The 18,678-nt window shown below is 46.0% G+C and overlaps 1 protein-coding gene across 1 annotated transcript in view; it reads left to right on the forward strand.

Annotated features, from left to right (window-relative positions):
- Positions 1–18,678, forward strand: part of UHRF1 (ubiquitin like with PHD and ring finger domains 1) — a 173,663-nt gene continuing 154,985 nt past the window's right edge. Inside the window, exon 1 of the mRNA XM_083594472.1 lies at positions 1–4. The gene's annotated coding sequence lies outside the window, so the exon portion shown is untranslated. The remainder of the gene's footprint in view (positions 5–18,678) is intronic.

Below are 18,678 nucleotides of genomic sequence, written 5' to 3' on the forward strand. Positions count from 1 at the left end.
CGGGGCGTGATCCAGCAGCCAGGCTATTCTAATGCCAAGGTCAAGATGACTTTGCAAGTTCCTGGTCCTTCGGGTGTCACACACACCCCCACTGCTCCCTTGCGACTATTTAATGAAATAAGCCGTCAAGCCCCTCAGAAGTCTCTTTTGGGCTTTAGGGATTAATGGTATCGACGCAGCAGGAATAGCAAGGGCTATTTCTCGGCAGATAGGTATCCCTGGGGAAGAGGCTACCTCAGCATGCATGCCCAAAACCTGCCAACTAATATTAGCAGCCCTGAAAATCTCACTCACAAGGGCTGGACATGCATCATGGAAAAGGCACAAGCAGTCCGGCATCGGAGTCCACCTGCCTGAAATCATCTTTTGAGGGCCAGGTAAAAACTTCTTTTTCCTCCAGGGCAACTGACAGATTGGGATGATTCCAATTGATTCGGTCGGTGGTTCTCAAAGGCCACACCTTCAGAATGGAAAATGGCTGGCAAGACACGGAACGTTTTATCGATAATCGGAAAACAAAAGGAAGCAATTGCTGGCAGTGCTTGATTTGCAACACAGAACACAACTACTTTGTAATACGATCGTGGGATGTCCAGAAACTAGCGACAAGGCAGCCACATAGGAACATGAATCATTTCAAAAAATATATATAATCATATATGGGCCTCTTACATACGTACCTCAAGTATAAAGGTAAAGGTAAAGGGACCCCTGACCATTAGGTCCAGTCGTGGCTGACTCTGGGGTTGCGGCGCTCATCTCGCTTTATTGGCCGAGGGAGCCGGCGTACAGCTTCCGGGTCATGTGGCCAGCAGGACTAAGCCACTTCTGGCGAACCAGAGCAGCGCACGGAAACGCCGTTTACCTTCCCGCCGGAGCGGTCCCTATTTATCTACTTGCACATGATGTGCTTTCGAACTGCTAGGTTGGCAGGAGCAGGGACCGAGCAACGGGAGCTCACCCCGTCGTGGGGATTCGAACCGCCGACCTTCCAATCAGCAAGCCCAAGGCTCAGTGGTTTAGACCACAGCGCCAACCACAGGGATTAATGATATGTAAAATGAACCATGGAAAGAGAAGGGAAGTCATCGATATCTTAAGGATGTAGAAATCAATACTTTAAACTGTAAAACAGAAAATTTAATATTATATATGACTCCCTCCTTCCTATCAGAAAAATAATAATTATACATGGAATTATATATGGAATACTGAATGGTATAGTTTTTGTAAAATATGCAGGGATCAAAGGTAAAGGTAAAGGGACCCCTGACCATTAGGTCCAGTTGTGGGCAACTCTGGGGTTGCGGCGCTCATCTCACTTTACTGGCCAAGGGAGCCGGCGTACAGCTTCCGGGTCATGTGGCCAGCAGGACTAAGCTGCTTCTGGCGAACCAGAGCAGCGCACGGAAACACCGTTTACCTTTCCGCCAGAGCAGTACCTATTTATCTACTTGCACTTTGACGTGCTTTCGAACTGCTAGGTGGGCAGGAGCAGGGACCGAGAAATGGGAGCTCACCCCGTCGCAGGGATTCGAACCCACGACCTTCTGATCGGCAAGTCCTAGGCTCTGTGGTTTAACCCACAGCGGCGCCCGAGTATAGTATAGTATCAAAATACTTAAGGTACGTATGTAAGAGGCTTGAATATAATTATATTCATGTATTGGGAAGTTTTTAATGTTTGTGTTTTTATTACGTTGGAAGCCGCCCAGAGTGGCTGGGGCGACCAGTCAGAAGGGCAGGGTATAAATAATGAAGTATTATCATCATGTCATCATCATCATTTACCCCCACATTTGCCATGTTTTGGTGCATGGTGGGGTGTTTTGCTGCTGTTTTATTGGTTTTTGTTTCACGGCATTCATCGCTAACGTCTCGCTCATCCTTGAAAGTCTTCACATTTGGTAAGCTGCAGGGAGACTCCTTGCTTACTTTATTCATTCATTTTGTTGTTTGTTGTTTAGTCGTTTAGTCGTGTCCGACTCTTCGTTACCCCCTGGACCAGAGCACGCCAGGCACTCCTGTCTTCCACTGCCTCCCGCAGTTTGGTCAGACTCATGTTTGTAGCTTCGAGAACACTATCCAACCATCTCGTCCTCTGTCGTCCCCTTCTCCTTGTGCCCTCCATCTTTCCCAACATCAGGGTCTTTTCCAGGGAGTCTTCTCTTCTCATGAGGTGGTCAAAGTCTTGGAGCCTCAGCTTCACGATCTGTCCTTCCAGTGAGCACTCAGGGCTGATTTCCTTAAGAATGGATAGGTTTGATCTTCTTGCAGTCCATGGGACTCTCAAGAGTCTCCTCCAGCACCAAAATTCAAAAGCATCCATTCTTTGGCGATCAGCCTTCTTTATGGTCCAGCTCTCACTTCCATACATCACTCCTGGGAAAACCATGGCTTTTACTATACGGAACTTACTATAACCATAGCTTTTACTATTACAGAACTTACTATAATATAATTTCCAACATGTATACAAAAATTATATACAAATTTTATATACCTAGAAAGAAAAGGAAACCAAAAAAAAAGGAAAAAAGAAAAACATTTTTTTCCAAAAATCATATACATACCAACACACTAGACTTCCTGTCTTTCCCGTTGTATATTTCTTTTTTACGAATGAATGTACTCTTATTATTGAATATTTCTTTACATATTATCTAATGCATTCCTATATCAATATGTGCTCTTAGTCTTATTTCTCAACTCAGTCTCGCTCCAACGTCAATCAAATGCTGGCATAGATAGCGAACCTTTACTGTATTTTTGAACATGCGTTTTATATCTATCCCACTTTTCCATAATTTTTTGTTTTGAATTGCCTCTCAGGGTATTTGTCAACTGCGCCATCTCAGCAAATTCTTGTCGCTTTTAATGCCAGTCCGTTATTGTGGGGGCTTCTTGATCCTTCCACCCCTTTGCCCCCAAAGTCCGAGCTGCGGCTGTTGCGTATAAGCCCTAGTCAGCTGCTGGTTAGGGGGCACAAGCGATGCCCCCAAATCCCAGGGAAAACTTCATTTCCCCCTCCTCTCCCTCCACAACATTGTGACTACGGCTGAACCCAGGCTTTTGCATCATGCAGACCCCACGTCCGTTCCGCTGGACGAAAGCGAACTGCCTGGCTGGCCTTCTCTCCTGTTAGAATCCATTTGTTTCACTTTATCCCCCCCCCCCCGCCCCCATCTCTCTGCATTTCTGCAGCAGCGCCAGATCAAATAAATGTCTAATTGAGGGCTATTATGAAAGAGCTTTTTGTCTGCCAGGGCTCAGAGCTTCATCGTCAAGCAACAAGAGGCACTGACAACCCCTCCTCCAGCCCCTGATCAATCCTTCATCAGTGACGACTTCCCTTTGGTGGGGAGAGGGCGCCGGCAGAGGTTTTGCAACATGGGCACAAGCAAGGCAAGACCACAAATGATTGAGATCTGGGTGCGAAAGGTGGCAGTGGGCAGCTTGTTGATCAGAGATACAGATAAGGGACACTGGGGAACAATTCCCCCCCCCCCCCATTTTCTGTTACATGAGATTTTTCAACTGTTCTTATATGTTCTTTCAATGCTGATTTCAAATCTGAAATCGATTTTCGTGCACGTGCTATAGTTATCTTTCAATTTCTGGCTTTTGCTGATATTCACAATGGGAATAAGGTGGACACTGACACATTGATCTACCCTAACCACATGGTAATTATTATTTTGCAAACTTATTTTTTCTTTATTTTTTATAGTTTTGTTCCCCAGTATACTGTGTATCCCAAGGGAATACATTTTTTTGCATACCTTGTACATAGATATACATCTCATTTTCAATGCTATACATGTCATGTTCAGTGCTATATGTCACTTACATTTATACTTATAATGTACAGTGGTACCTCAGGTTACATACGCTTCAGTTTACATACACTTCAGGTTACATACGCTTCAGGTTACAGACTCCGCTAACCCAGAAATAGTACCTCGGGTTAAGAACTTTGCTTCAGGATGAGAACAGAAATCACGCGGCAGCAGCGGGAGGCCCCATTAGCTAAAGTGGTGTTTCAGGTTAAGAACAGTTTCAGGTTAAGAACAGACTTCCGGAACGAATTAAGTACTTAACCCGAGGTGCCACTGTCCTACTTTGGCTATGTGTTTAATAAAATATTGAATTCTTGCATTGTGAAAAACAAAGATTATGGTGAAAAGTGAAAAACATGACTTGCAAAACTAGAGCTTACAGAACAAAACCAACTTCAGATATGAAATCAGCACGTCGAAATTAGGTTAGAACAACTGCCGGTGTCAATGCAACAAAAATTTTGTTTCCAAGTGCAACCTAAGCACTAGGATACTCTTTAAACACTCCTGGCTTCCCCCAAAGAACATTGGGAACTGTAGTTTGTTCAGGGTGCGGAGAGCCAATAGAATACCTCCAAGAGCTACAATTCCCAGGGTGGTTGAACAATCAATCCTTCTTCCCAGGGTGCACTGGAAAAATTGTAGTTCTGTGAACGGGAACAGCTCTCAGCATCCTTACCAAACTATAGATCCCAGAAATATTTGGAGGAAACCATCATGTTTTAAAGTGGTGTGTTAAATGTATGGTGTGGATGGGGTCAGTGCACATTTAAAGGCAAAATGTGCTTTCCAAAACAATACATGAACCAGGCCACTGTTTAATATTCACACTTCTCCGAATTTTGCAATGCAGCTTTCCAGATAATACCCATGTACACGGGTAGAATGCGTATAAAAAGGAATCTGTTAGTGAACAAGAACATTAAAGAATGCGTTATATTATAGGGAAGTGATTTGCAAAAAATAAAATAAAAATGTGTATATTGGGGAAATTGCATACAATAAGGTGTATATTAGGAGAAAATCACAATTGAACGCTGGTGAAAATTAATGAGGACTTTTCCCCCCTTTTTTAATCATTAATTCCTGGAGTGCAGGGGGTTGGTCTAGATGGCCCCTGGTATCCCTTCCAACCCTGCAATTCTGCATTGTGGAAATGTGGAGAACCATGTTAGCCCTACTGAGAGAAGAACCATTGAAACTTTTATCATTATTTATTGACTTTATATACCGCTCTATATACCGCAGGCTCAGGGCAGTTCACAGGATAAAATTGGAATATAAAACCATAAAGTACATAATCAAAATAAAATCAACAACAACCCAAGTTTTGTTATTTCCATTGGGTCTAGCCTGTGCAGAATTTAGCTGTATACAACCCCAAGGTTTGAAAACTGAGGCCATTTGAAGCTCTGCCTGGAAATAAGCGCCTAATTTGGCCATACAGTGGTACCTTGGTTCTCAAACACCTTGGTACTTCAAACGCCTTGGTTCCCAAACGCCGAAAACCCGGAAGTGAATGTTCTGGTTTTCGAATGTTTTTTGGAAGCCGAACGTCCGAGGCAGCTGTCGGCTATTGTTTCCGGGGCAGCTGCACCAATCAGAAGCTGTGCCTTGGTTTTCAAACATTTCGGAAGTCAAACGGACTTCCGGAACAGATTAAGTTTGGCGCTTTTGTTTTTGCTATTAATTTTGTGTTTTGTTTTTGAGATTTTTTCGGTTAATTTGTTTTTGTTACTGTGCAGAACCCAGTTCAGTTATTGATTGATTGATTGATTGATTGATTGTGTGACTACGGAAATGGATAAAAGCCCCCCATGCAAACATTTACTATCATCAGTGCAGGTAAGAAAAAAATAATAATTTTAATTTTTATCATCTACAATACTGTCATTTATTTCATAGTACAGTGCACTGATGATTGCTTTCATTTTATGGATCAATGGTCTCGTTAGATAGTAAAATTCATGTTAAATTGCTGTTTTAGGGGTTGTTTTTAAAAGTCTGGAAGGGGTTAATCCATTTTGCATTACTTTCTAAGGGAAAGCGCGCCTTGGTTTCAGAACGCTTTGGTTTCGAAACAGACTTCCAGTACGGATTACCGGTAAGTTTGATAACCAAGGTACCAGAGTATTGCAAAGGCATTGGAGAAAGCCTAGAATGGTTTGGGGCAGATTTCCTCCCTCAGTAGCTGCTGCATGAGATATTTACTTTGACCAGGGGTAGGCAACCTAAGGGCCAGGGGCCAGATGTGGCCCAATCACCTTCTCAGTGCGGCCTGTGGACGGTCCAGGAATCAGCGTGTTTTCACATGAGTAGAATGTGTCCTTTTATTTAAAATGTACCTCTGGATTATTTATGGGGCCTGCCTGGTGTTTTCACATGAGAAGAATGTGTGCTTTTATTTAAAATGCATCTCTGGGTTATTTGTGGGGCATAGGAATTCATTCTTTGTTCATTATTTTTTACCAAAATATAGTCCAGCCCCCCACATGAGGTGGACCGGCCCACGGCTGAAAAAGGTTGCTGACCCCTGACATTGACAGTATAGACCAGTATAGACCAGGGGTCGGCAACCTAAGGCCCTTGGGCCCCAAGCAGCCCACGGGGGTCGTTTAACCGGCCCACAAGCCACCCCCGAACCAAGCTGCCCACTTGGCGAGTCCCCGCACGCTGCACTAAACTGGCGCGGCACAGGGACTTGCTTTCGCAGCGCCAGAAATCACGTCTGTGCAGGCGCCGGAAATCACAGGCGCAGGCGCGATCCGGCCCACGGAGGGATCTCCGCTGGAGCGAACCAGCCGAGGTGAGGTAAACCTTGCTGACCCCTGGTATAGACACAATAGGTAAAGGGTAAAGGGGACCCCTGACCATTAGGTCCAGTCGTGGCCGACTCTGGGGTTGTGGCGCTCATCTCACTTTACTGGCCGAGGGAGCCGGTGTAGGGCTTCCGGGTCATGTGGCCAGCAGGACTAAGCCGCTTCTGGCGAACCAGAGCAGCGCACAGAAACGCCGTTTACCTTCCCGCCAGAGTGGTACCTATTTATCTACTTGCACTTTGACGTGCTTTCGAACTGCTAGGTTGGCAGGAGCAGGGACCGAGCAACGGGAGCTCACCCCGTCGTGGGGATTCGAACCGCCGACCTTCTGATCGGCAAGTCCTAGTCTCTGTGGTTTAACCCACAGCGCCACCCGCGTCCCTTTATAGACACAATAAGAGGAAGCCTAATTAGCATCCGAAAACTTCAATGTCTGAGGCAAGCTGAGGGCTTTTCTCCAGGAAGCATTGTCCACCGGTAATTGGATTGTGTCTAAACTTAGATCACCACCTTTCCCCTTGTTGTGACCCCCAGAGTCAAGCAGCAGGCAAGACTCAGAACCAGAGGCTCAGGAGCCAGACCGGGTGCAGGGCTCTGATCCTGAGAGACACAATCAATGGCTACTAGCCATGATGGCTGCGCAACAGGTCAGAGGCAGCAATGCTTCTGAATACCAGTGGCTGGAAACCACAGGAGGGGAGAGGGCTCTGGTGCGCGGGTCCTGAAACGCAGGTGTCTTGGAATGGGGGGGGCACCAGCCGGTGAACCCCAAAGGGAAGAAGACTCAGAGCCTGGGGACTGGTGGTTAGATGACACAGAGTGGTCAGAGGGAGAAGAGGGAGAAGACTCAGAGGAAGAGATGTTGGAAGTTGAAGAGGGAACAGGGTTTAGTGAGCAGGGAGATTCTGTGGCAGAAGAAAGTGCAGAAGCAGAAGTGGAAGCGGGAGAGGAGGGAGGCCAAGAGGCAGAGGTGGGTCCGGCTGGTGAAGAGGTCAAGGTGTCCTCCTCTCCTGCTATGACAAGTTCCCTTCCCCTCTGTCTCCCAGTGACAGAGAGTCATGAAGTGGGAGGAGCAAAGGCAAACACACTGGTGTAGTCTCAGATTGCTTCGGAAAGACCTAGGGAGAGGAGGAGACTTAGGCAGCTGTCATAAGGCAGGGACCTGAAGTCTCCACAACTGCCTCATAGGGGCAAGACCTACCAGGAAGAGTCGCTGTGCTCATTAGGCCTGGCATTCCTGAGCAGATCCTGGTTTGGTTTTTTTCCTAATAAAGAGTTGACTTCACTTAAAGGTAAAGGTGCTCATCTCGCTTAATTGGCCGAGGGAGCCAGCGTACAGCTTCCGGGTCATGTGGCCAGCATGGCTAAGCCGCTTCTGGTGAACCAAAGCAGTGTACGGAAATGCTGTTTACCTTCCTGCCAGAGCGGTACCTATTTATCTACTTGTGCTGGTGTGCTTTCGAACTGCTAGGTTGGCAGGAGCAGGGACCGAGCAACGGGAGCTCACCCCGTCACAGGGATTCGAAACGCCGACCTTCTGATTGGCAAGTCCTAGGCTCTGTGGTTTAACCCACAGCGCCACCCGCGTCCCTTTAACTTCACTTACTCTGTGTAATTTATTGCTGGTTTGCTGCTGGCCGCAGGTTTCCCACAGGTATCCGGCTGGCCACTGCAAGAAGAGGCTGCTAGTCTAGATAGGCCATTGGCCTGCTAAGTTACTGATGGACTAATCCTGCAAAGGCCATGATGGCAATGTTCAGCCTCCATGGTTGGAGGCTGTCACGCTTCTGAGAATCAATTGCTGGAAACCACAAGAAGGGAGAGCTTGCAGGTTTCCTGCAAGAATCTTGTTGGCCACTGGGAAAACAGACTGGGAGATGGCCTGATCCAGCAGCCAAGCTCTTCTAACATATTTCTTACATATTTATCCCACCCCACCCCGCCTTTGCCCTGATGGGACTCAACACAGCTGATTCCCTCTGCTCCATCTTCACAGCCGGGGCCAGCCCTATCCTTAGGCAGCATCCGGCCAGCTGCTGTGAGAACCGCGGACTGTCGGACTTCCGGGTTGACGCCTTCGGCAATGGCGGAGCTCCTCCGATCGGGAGGAACTAGATCCGTGAAAAGCAGGGTCTGACCGCCACGGCGAAGGCGGAGACCCACAGAAATCACAGGCAGGAGAAGCCTGTGAACTTGGGATTCGGCTGGCACCTCTTGCGCCTCCCCTACTCGCGGGGAAACCCTGTTTTGGGGATCCGGAGCGACGTGGGGTGAGTGGCGCGGTGCTTTGAATCGACTGCTTCTTTCACGGAGTGAAGCCACATTGCTGTTGCCGGAGAGCGCTGACTTTTTCCTGTGGACAATTGGACTTTAAACAACTACCCGTGAGTAGACTGGAAAATTTGGATCTTCAAATATTCTAATTTGGCAAAGTAGCGGGAAGGCTCTAAACAGGAAGTCCGCCTCCCGTTTTTGTAAATAGATTGAAGCAAAGGCGTTACAAACTAAAGTCTCTGAAAGTTTTTGGATAAAGGATTAAAATTCCACTGGTTAAAAATATCAAACCCCCCTTGGAAGCAGGAGAAGAGGGGGGAAGCCGTGGACCTAGGGAGAACCTGCAGGAGAGAGGGAAAAGTAAACTACCACTGCTCTGAACCTGGGGACGGTCTGCCTGATGACGTTTGGGGAAGGTTCACTGACAGAACGGATTTGACAGATACTTAAAATTAGAAAGATACTGTTTCCATTGATCTCTTCTGAGTTTATTAAAGGGAGGAAAAATAACTGAAAATCGAAACTGTTTCTGATACAATTTGAACTGATACAATTTGAAACTGCTTCCCTCTAGAGGGAGCATGTGAAACTGTTACAGGAGTGTAACAGGGTAAACTCCAGCTGCAAGATAAAGTTCCTGAGAATCAGAGATTGACCTTGGACTATTCAAAATGCTGATAGGAGAAGTTATTGTGACTGCATTACTCAAAATAAATCATTCACTTGAACAGCTGCACAAAAATGTAGATGACATGATCTTCAAACTTGACAGCCGGGAACAGAAAGTGACTAACTTGAATCAAAAAGCAAACAACAACATGGACTTGGTACAGGAAAATATCTTGGCAAGGCAAATGGTGGAGGAAAAGGAGAAAGATGCCGTTGTGAAACTTAAAGTAATTCAAGAAGGATCCTCAGTTCTACAGAGGCAAATCGAGGATTACAAATGGAGGCCCTGCATGATTGATTTTAGCAAAAACCAGAGCTTGAGGATGGGACCCTGGCTTGGACCGAAGAACGAAAGTTGGAAAGACCCCTTCATCCAGGGATTAACTGACATCTGGGACATGGGTTGGGGCCTGGAGGAGCTTGAAGCTGTGGGGGCCTATGGACTTGGAGGACTCCTGAAATACGTCCTGAAATACCCTATGGACCTTAGTTTCAAGTATGGAAATTTGGCTGAGCTGTTCAGAAGGAACAAAAGTTCTGTTTGGTTGGGGTTTTCCCGAGATTTGCTCCTGAGCATCAAAGAATATGAAGAAGATCCGCAGAAGGGCCTTGGAAAAGAATTAAGAGCCTCGGACATAAGATCTCCAGGTTGATGGAATATATGGATTTGACGGAAAGGACTGGCAGAATCCGAAACCAGGGAGAGGAGAGGGTGGAGGAAGATTGGGAAGCTAAAGCTTATATTTAGAAATTTTGCAAAATTAATGACTGTTAGAAAAATCGTGGAATGTTATTATATGGATTTAGTAGAAATGTTAGAAGAAGTTAAGAATAGATAAGCAATTTAAAGGGAAATAAGGTTAAAAAATATGTTATTTACAAGACGATAAAAAATAGAGAAAGATGGAAAGGATTTGCTGAAATAATTAGAAGAATGGGAATACAAAAAGGGAGATGTGAGGAAGTCGAGGAAATAAGGAAATGAAGGATAGAATATGGAAAAGGAGAGATGTATTTTAAACTGTTTTGTTTAGATTTATTTATGTGTTTAGCTTAATGGGATTGGTTGGGGTTTATATTATTTGTATACTGTATTGTATTGTGGTGTTTTTTCATTTTTTCATTTTTTTTTTCTTTCTTCGTTTGTTGTTAAATTTTCTCTTTTCTTCTTTCTTCTTTTTCTGTAATCTTTAAAAGCAATAAATATTATTTTTTTTTAAAAAAAGAGAACCGCGGACTGTCTCGCCAGAGTGGTGCATGCTCTAGTTATCTCCCGCTTGGACTACTGCAATGCGCTCTACGTGGGACTACCTTTGAAGGTGACCCGGAAACTACAACTAATCCAGAATGCAGCAGCTAGACTGGTGACTGGGGGCGGCCGCCAAGACCACATAACACCGGTCTTGAAAGACCTACATTGGCTCCCAGTACGTTTCCGAGCACAATTCAAAGTGTTGATGCTGACCTTTAAAGCCCTAAACGGCCTCGGTCCAGTATACCTGAAGGAGCATCTCCACCCCCATCGTTCTGCCCGGACACTGAGGTCCAGCGCCGAGGGCCTTCTGGCGGTTCCCTCACTGCGAGAGGCCAATTTACAGGGAACCAGGCAGAGAGCCTTCTGGGTAGTGGCACCCGCCCTGTGGAACACCCTCCCATCAGATGTCAAAGCGATAAACAACTACCTGACATTCAGAAAACATCTTCAAGGAAGTTTTTAATGTGTGACATTTTAGTGTATTTTGGTCTCTGTGGAAGCCGCCCAGAGTGGCTGGGGAAACCCAGGCAGATGGGTGGGGTACAAATAAAGAAGAAGAAGAAGAGGAGGAGGAAGAATCTGGACTAGATTTTATCTATTTATTGAATTGATATACCGCCCTATACCCACAGGTCTCAGGGCGATTCACAGGATCAACCCTCTGGCCTGAAGAGGGGAATAAGAAGATCCCTCTTGGGATCTATGCCAACATCCTGTTCTCACAGTGCCCAACCAGATGCCACATCTGGGAAAAGCACAAACAGGATCCGAGCACAAGAGCAACTCTCACCTCCAGCAACTGCGATCCAGAAGCGTCGCTGCCTCCAGGGAGAGTTGCTCTCGGTGACTTTTGCAGCCCTTGGGAAGGGAGGGCTGGGACCAGCTGTGGGGGGGGGGAGCGCTGGGGGAGGGAGAAGCAAATGTCCCCCCTCTTCGCCTCTTCTATTTTATATTTTTTAGTAGAGCTCTTCATTTTAGACAAAGCACACCTGCGCCCCCCCTTATTTTTGCAGGCAAGATGCTCAGCGATAATGGATTTGTAGTACAGGAGCTGCAATCTGTGGGGAGACTGGGGGTGGGGAAGAAAGGGGAGCCGGTTTTTCCATTTTCTTCAAGAGCTCTCTCAAGGAGGGTCTCTTTGTACTTGTCGGGAATTAATTTGACCAACATCTAAACTTTTTAATTGGCTTCCCCCGCTTCTTGCATCCTCCGCTCCAGGGTAGGAGACTTGGTCCAGGGTGAGTTGCAACTGGCTGCCGCCTCCATCCCTGCTTCTTCCAACGTTCAGGCTGCAAGTGCCAGTCTTCCCATAGGCAGAACAGTGCTCTCTGCTCCCAAGAGAATAATAATAATATTATTAATAATAATTTATTATTTATACCCTGCCCATCTGGCTGGGTTTCCCCAGCCACTCTGGGCGGCTTCAAACACAGTATTAAAATACAGTAATGCATCAAAGATTAAAAGCTTCCCTAAACAGGGCTGCCTTCAGATGTCGTCTAAAAGCCTGGCAGTTGTTCTTCTCTTTGACATCTGGTGGGAGGGCGTTTCACAGGGAGGGTGCCACCACTGAGAAGGCCCTCTGCCTGGTTCCCTGTAACTTGGCTTCTCGCAGCGAGGGAACCGCCAGAAGGCCCTCGGAGCTGGACCTCAGTGTCCGGGTAGAACGATGGGGGTGGAGACGCTCCTTCAGGTATACTGGGCCGAGGCCGTTTAGGGCTTTAAAGGTCAGCACCAACACTTTGAATTGTGCTCAGAAACGTACTGGGAGCCAATGTAGGTCTTTCAGGATCAGTGTTACGTGGTCTCGGCGGCCGCTCCCATTCACCAGTCTAGCTGCCACATTCTGGATTAATTGCAGTTTCCGAGTCACCTTCAAAGGTAGCCCCACGTAGAGCTCATTGCAGTAGTCCAAGCGGGAGATAACCAGAGCATGCGCCACTCTGGTGAGAAGGGATGCACAAAATGGCTCTCTCTGGGTACTGTCTGGGCATGTAGTTCAATTCCCAGGAGCCTCAGCCCAAATGGCCAGTGGTCAACGATGTTAAGAACTGTAGTCCAGCAACGTCCAGAAGGAACCACGTTTCCTTAATTCGTTATATTGTAACGTTCTGCGTCAAATATTATTATCTTGAATATCAGGTGCCATCTGGTGTCTTTTTTTCATGGGCTACTGAGCACCTTCCACTTTCAAAAAGACTTTCAAGCTGAGATCTTTCCCAGCCTGTATTAGAACGGTCTCTTCTATTATTCCTGGGATTCTGATTTAAATAAACGTCTGTTGTTTTATCACTTGCTGTCTGCCAACCTGGGCGAGACGAGGCGGGTGGCGCTGTGGTCTAAACCACTGAGCCTCTTGGGCTTGCCGATCAGAAGGTCGGCGGTTCGAATCCCCGCAACGGGGTGAGCTCCCATTGCTCGGTCCCTGCTCCTGCCAACCTAGCAGTTCGAAAGCACGTCAAAGTGCAAGTAGATAAATAGGTACCACTCCAGCGGGAAGGTAAATGGCGTTTCCGTGTGCTGCTCTGGTTCACCAGAAGCAGCTTAGTCATGCTGGCTGGAAGCTGTACGCCAGCTGCCTCAACCAATAAAGTGAGATGAGCACCGCAACCCCAGAGTCGGCCACAACTGGACCTAATGGTCAGGGGTCCCTTTACCTTTACCTTTGATGGGGTCAACTTCTTGTGCCATGTTTGGAAGAAGTGATTTGTTTCAATGTCTGACGCTTGAACTATGATGACTGAATCTTGATAGCAAGTGTCTGCATGTAACTAAAGAAGCTTTATTTTAACAAAACAAAACAAAACGGAAAGAGGGCACAAGCGCACAGAGGAGAGGGGAGATTTTCATTTTCATCCTGGCTTCGTGCTCTAGGCCCCTGGTCTCTCCCTCTCCACCAAAGTCCTTTTTGTCTCTGCCAAGAATGGGACCGGTGGAGCGTTAATGAGATGCTCACTGCTAATGCATGAGGCTCCTTCGAGGCTCCTGTTATTAGCACCTGCCTCGGGTGGGGGATAAAATAACCCAGGATGCCAGGCAAATGAAGAAGAGAGATAATAGTTTAAAGCAGATGCCATTTCCCATTTGGAGTGTTAGAGATAGCAGAATCAAATGGAGGTGAGGAGAGGCAGGAGTCCATTACCATAATGAAAAGAGGGGATCCATCTCTGGCAGGGAAAAAATGTTGGAGAGAGAGAGAGGGAGAGATTAACTGGCTGATTTTGAATGGAGGCTTGTAGGCCAGCTCAAGCCATTGTGATTTATTAACCTTCCCTCCCCGTAAGGTGCCAGGTGTTATCAGGAAAAAAAACAGCTCCTTTTCCCTTATGGCAGGCATGGCCAAACTTGGCCCTCCAGATGTTTTGGGACTACAACTCCCATCAACCCTAGCTAACAGGACCAGTGGTCAGGGATGATGGGAACTGTAGTCCCAAAACATCTGGAGGGCCCAGCTTGGCCATGCCTGCCATAAACTGCTAGCCAGGACAGGATGCCGTTCTGCAAGGCCTGTCAATCAAGAGGGAGACACCTCATCCCCATCAGATTAAGCTCTTGACCACCACATTTTTTTCTCTTCCAAAGGAAGGAAAGTCACCTGTCAGATTCGCACCTGCAAACCTGCGAGATCCGTGACTGCCTGAGCGTGTTGTGGATGTTTGAGAGAGATGTCAGTCAATCAGCGGCAAGGGCCAGGCACCACTGTGGCCACGATTTATCAAAGCGCACGGCGAACGCTGGACGTGCAGGGGAGCAGATGGCTTCGATTGCCTTCGGAGCACAGAGCAATCTCTGCTCTGGGGGGGAAACAGCCCCCCTCTCATCCCCGCAGCCCCTTTATTCTGCACGATTCCCCACCAACCGCAAAATGACCAGTTTTCTGCTCCCGCTACAGATGTAGAAGTGGAACTCGGGATCAGGGAGGAGACAGCATGGCGGGGCAGCAGAGATTTGAAAATAGAAGGTGGAAGAAGGCAGCACATTTTCCTGATTGCTGGAGAGGCGCATTAGCTCCATGTGCAAAAGAAACAAGCTCGGGCCGTGTGAAGGGGCTTCTTTAGGGCTGGGGAAAGGTTGCGAAGCCCTTTGAGAAAATATTCCTATTGGGGAATAAGATTTCTAAGAGCGATTACTATCATGCAGTGTTTTTTTTTCTGGGGGGGACGGACACAGGGGTACGCATACCCATAAACATTTTGTGAATTTAAGTTTGGCCTCATCGAGGGGCAGTATTTCAATATGAATAGGAAAATGAGAGCAGTGGCGTAGCGTGGGTTGTCAGCACCCGGGGCAAGGCAAGTAATTTGCACCCCCTAACCCGTGGATTTGCGCCCCCTAACCCGTGGATTTGCCCTAACTCCCAGATGTTGCGCCCAGTGCGGCCGGCCCCCCCTGCACCCCCCACGCTACGCCACTGAATGAGAGTACCCCTAAACAATTTTTTTGGGAAAAAAAGCACTGCTATTATGTATTTGCAGTGCCTTTATTCTCAAAAAACAAAAATGTTTAGGGCTACTCTCATTTTGACACAAGACAATCATCATTTTATAGTTTAAATCTGGGGAAATAAATATAGTAAATGGACAAAAGTACAAAGATTCACAAAATGTTTAGGGGTATGCGTACCCCCCGGGGGGGAAAGCACTGTGTATTTGTTGCATTTATAGACTTCCGGAGGCGGCGCGAAACTGTAATGGCGGTCCTCTTCTAGTCTGAAGAGGGGCTCCGCAGGAAAGGGTCGTTTCGCTGCGGCACAGCGACGACCCATCAAGAAAAACCACGAGCAGAGTGAGCTCGTGGCCGTGGGACTCGGCGGGCACCTGGAGCGACCCCGAAATCGCGAAAGGAACCCCGTAAGGGGCTCCGGAGTGAAAGAGGGGTAGCGGTGCTGTGAGTTCATCGCTCTTTCTGCGGGAGTGAAGCCGCGCAGCTGTTGCAGATGAGCGCCGACCTTTCTTCCTTTAAAGATTCGACTGAAACAACAAACCCGTGAGTAAGGACGTTAAATTCGGCAGTAAATTCTTGAAAAAATTTTTGGCTGTAACCGGGAGACGTTAAAAAGGAAGTCCGCCTCCCGGAGCTGCTTACAAGATCAAAGCAAGGGATCAGAGAAGCGAAAAGCGGCTGAAAAGGGATGTTTTAAAGAGGGACTTTCATGCACTTTCAGAAGTGACTGTTAACGAGAAAAGATAGACTTATTTGTGAGCAATTTTTTAAAAGGAAAATTGGAGCGATCCTCCCCAGTAAGATCATTCAAAGCTAAATTCCAAATCGTCGGGCTGCTGGAGGGGAAACTGTTTAACTGCGGAACTGTTACAAATTGTTACAAACTTTTACAGACGTATGGATACCCTTGAGCTTTTGAGCTTTAACAAGCTGGACTGGATACAAATTGTAGGCACCTTTTTGAAACTTTGTTAAAAGTTTAAAGTACTCTGCAGGACTTGTTTATTACCATTTGGGACTATTGCATTTCTGTTTTTTAACATACAGGGGACTTTAATGGCGGAAAAGTTGCCTTCTTCTTTTTGAAACTTTGGTGGTACTCCCCCTAGAGGATTTTGGGAATATAAGGCCTGGGAACAGCTTTTTATGTTTACTCTCTCTCACTGGATTGTTTTTAAATTGGATCTGTCTTTCCCATGGGACAATAACAATTTGACCTTGAACATTGACTGATGAGTGGTACAGGAAAGACAAGAGCAGCCAAAGCCAAGGAAGCTAAGGAGAAGGAAAAGGAAAAAAAGCAGGCACAGCTTGTACAAACAACTTTGACTCAGGGACGCAGATCATCAGTTCCAGCTGTGCTGGGCGTATAAAAGGCAGAAGCCGAAAAGTCTAAAATTCCAGCAGAGGAAGATATGGCAGCAGGAGCATCTGAGGGAGTTCTGAAACAAATCTTGGAGCAGTTGGCAGCTTTAAATCAAAAGGTTGACAACCAATCATCAAAAATTGACCAAGCTACATCTTCGATCCAGAAATTGACAGATCAGGTTTCCCAGCATACACAAGCAATTGAAAAATTGCAAGGAGCTACACAAGAAAACCGTAATTTGGCTGGGGAAGCTGTTCAAATTGCAACGGCAGCTAGAAAAGAGGTCGAGGAAGTTAGAGGTGAAGTTAAACCTTTGCATAAACAAATTGGTGAACAACAAGCCTACCTCTCGATGGTGGAATTGAAAAATCGTGAGAATAACCTCAGATTAAGAGCAATCCCAGAAATTGAACAAGAAGATTTAATTGGATTTTTGACAACAGAATTTTCAAAATTCTGGGGCATTAAGGAAGAAACTGACTTTAAAATAGTGTCAGCTTTTCGGCTGGGAAGATTGGTAAGGAAGGACAGACCCAGAGATTGTTTGATAATTTTGAGATCAAGGGAAGAGAGAGACAAAATATTAGGCCTACATTTCGCAAATACATTGGTGATACAAGATAAAAGGGTGGAAATTTACCGAGACATCCCAAAACAGTTATTGGACTTGAGAACCACTTATTCAGAACTGGCAAGACTGCTGAGAATCAACACAATTCGTTATAGGTGGGAGTTTCCACAAGGGTTATCATTTACTTACAAGCAGAAGAAGGTAAAGATAAAAACACCAGAGGATTTACAAAAGTTCCTGCACGATCACGGTGAAGATCTCCAAAAAGAAGCAGCAGCACTTTGTCCTCTACCACAAGTTGGGATTCCGCCTGGAGGCGGAGCAGGCCCTACACCCTCGGGACCAGAAGATACACCACTCTAGGTGTAACAAAACAGTACAGGATGTCTCTGCAGCTACTTAGTTGGAATATAAATGGCGGAAATTCTCCGGAAAAAAGAAGGAAAATATTTCACATATTGAAGAAAGAACAATTGGACATTATTTGTTTACAAGAAACCCATGTGACCAGGCTTCACAGAAAAGTCTTAGTTAACAAAAGACTAGGCCAAGAATTTATTTCATCAGACAAGGTTAAGAAAAGAGGCGTGGTGATATATGCCAAGGAGAGCCTGGCACCAAAATTTGTATTTAAAGATGAGCAAGGAAGAATCTTGGCGATTGAAATCCAGACACAAGGAGAAAAAATTTTGATATTAGGAATATATGCGCCAAATGACGGGAAATCAGAATTTTTTAAGAAGCTGCATGAGACCATGCTGGACTATATGGACTACAACAACATCATAATGATGGGAGACATGAATGGAGTGGTATCTACACATATGGATAAGTCTCAAAATCAAAACTTAACATCAGATGGCAGACTGCCTAAAACTTTCTTTGAACTGATTGACAATTTGGATCTGATTGATATATGGAGGACAAAAGACCCCCTAGGTAAAGAAGGAACTTTCTTCTCTGAGGCCCACCTGTCATGGACAAGGATCGACCAAATCTGGACATCTAGAGGGCTGGCACCCAAGACTAGAAAGGTGGAAATCTGCCCAAAAACATGCTCCGACCACAATGCTTTGAAACTAGAACTTAGACTTACCCAAACCGGTTCCTTCAGATGGAGAATGAATGACACCTTATTAAGAGATCAAGAGATTGTGAAAAAGGCCCAAAAAACGTTAAAGGACTATTTTGAAATCAACCTGAACACTACAGTTGAAAAAAGAATGATCTGGGACGCAAGTAAAGCCGTTATGAGAGGGTTTCTGATACAACAAAATACAATCAAGAAAAAGCTCTGGAATGGAAAGAAGGATAAAATATTGGAGAAAATATATCAAGGTGAGAAGAAACTGAGAACCAATCCCAAGTCAAAGGAAGTGCTGAGAGAAATCAAATTCCATCAAGCACAATACTCTAAACTGATAAATCAAGAGATCGAA

The sequence above is a fragment of the Podarcis filfolensis genome (assembly GCF_964270895.1).
Source record: "Podarcis filfolensis genome assembly, chromosome: 18".
In the NCBI taxonomy this organism is placed as follows: domain Eukaryota; kingdom Metazoa; phylum Chordata; class Lepidosauria; order Squamata; family Lacertidae; genus Podarcis; species Podarcis filfolensis.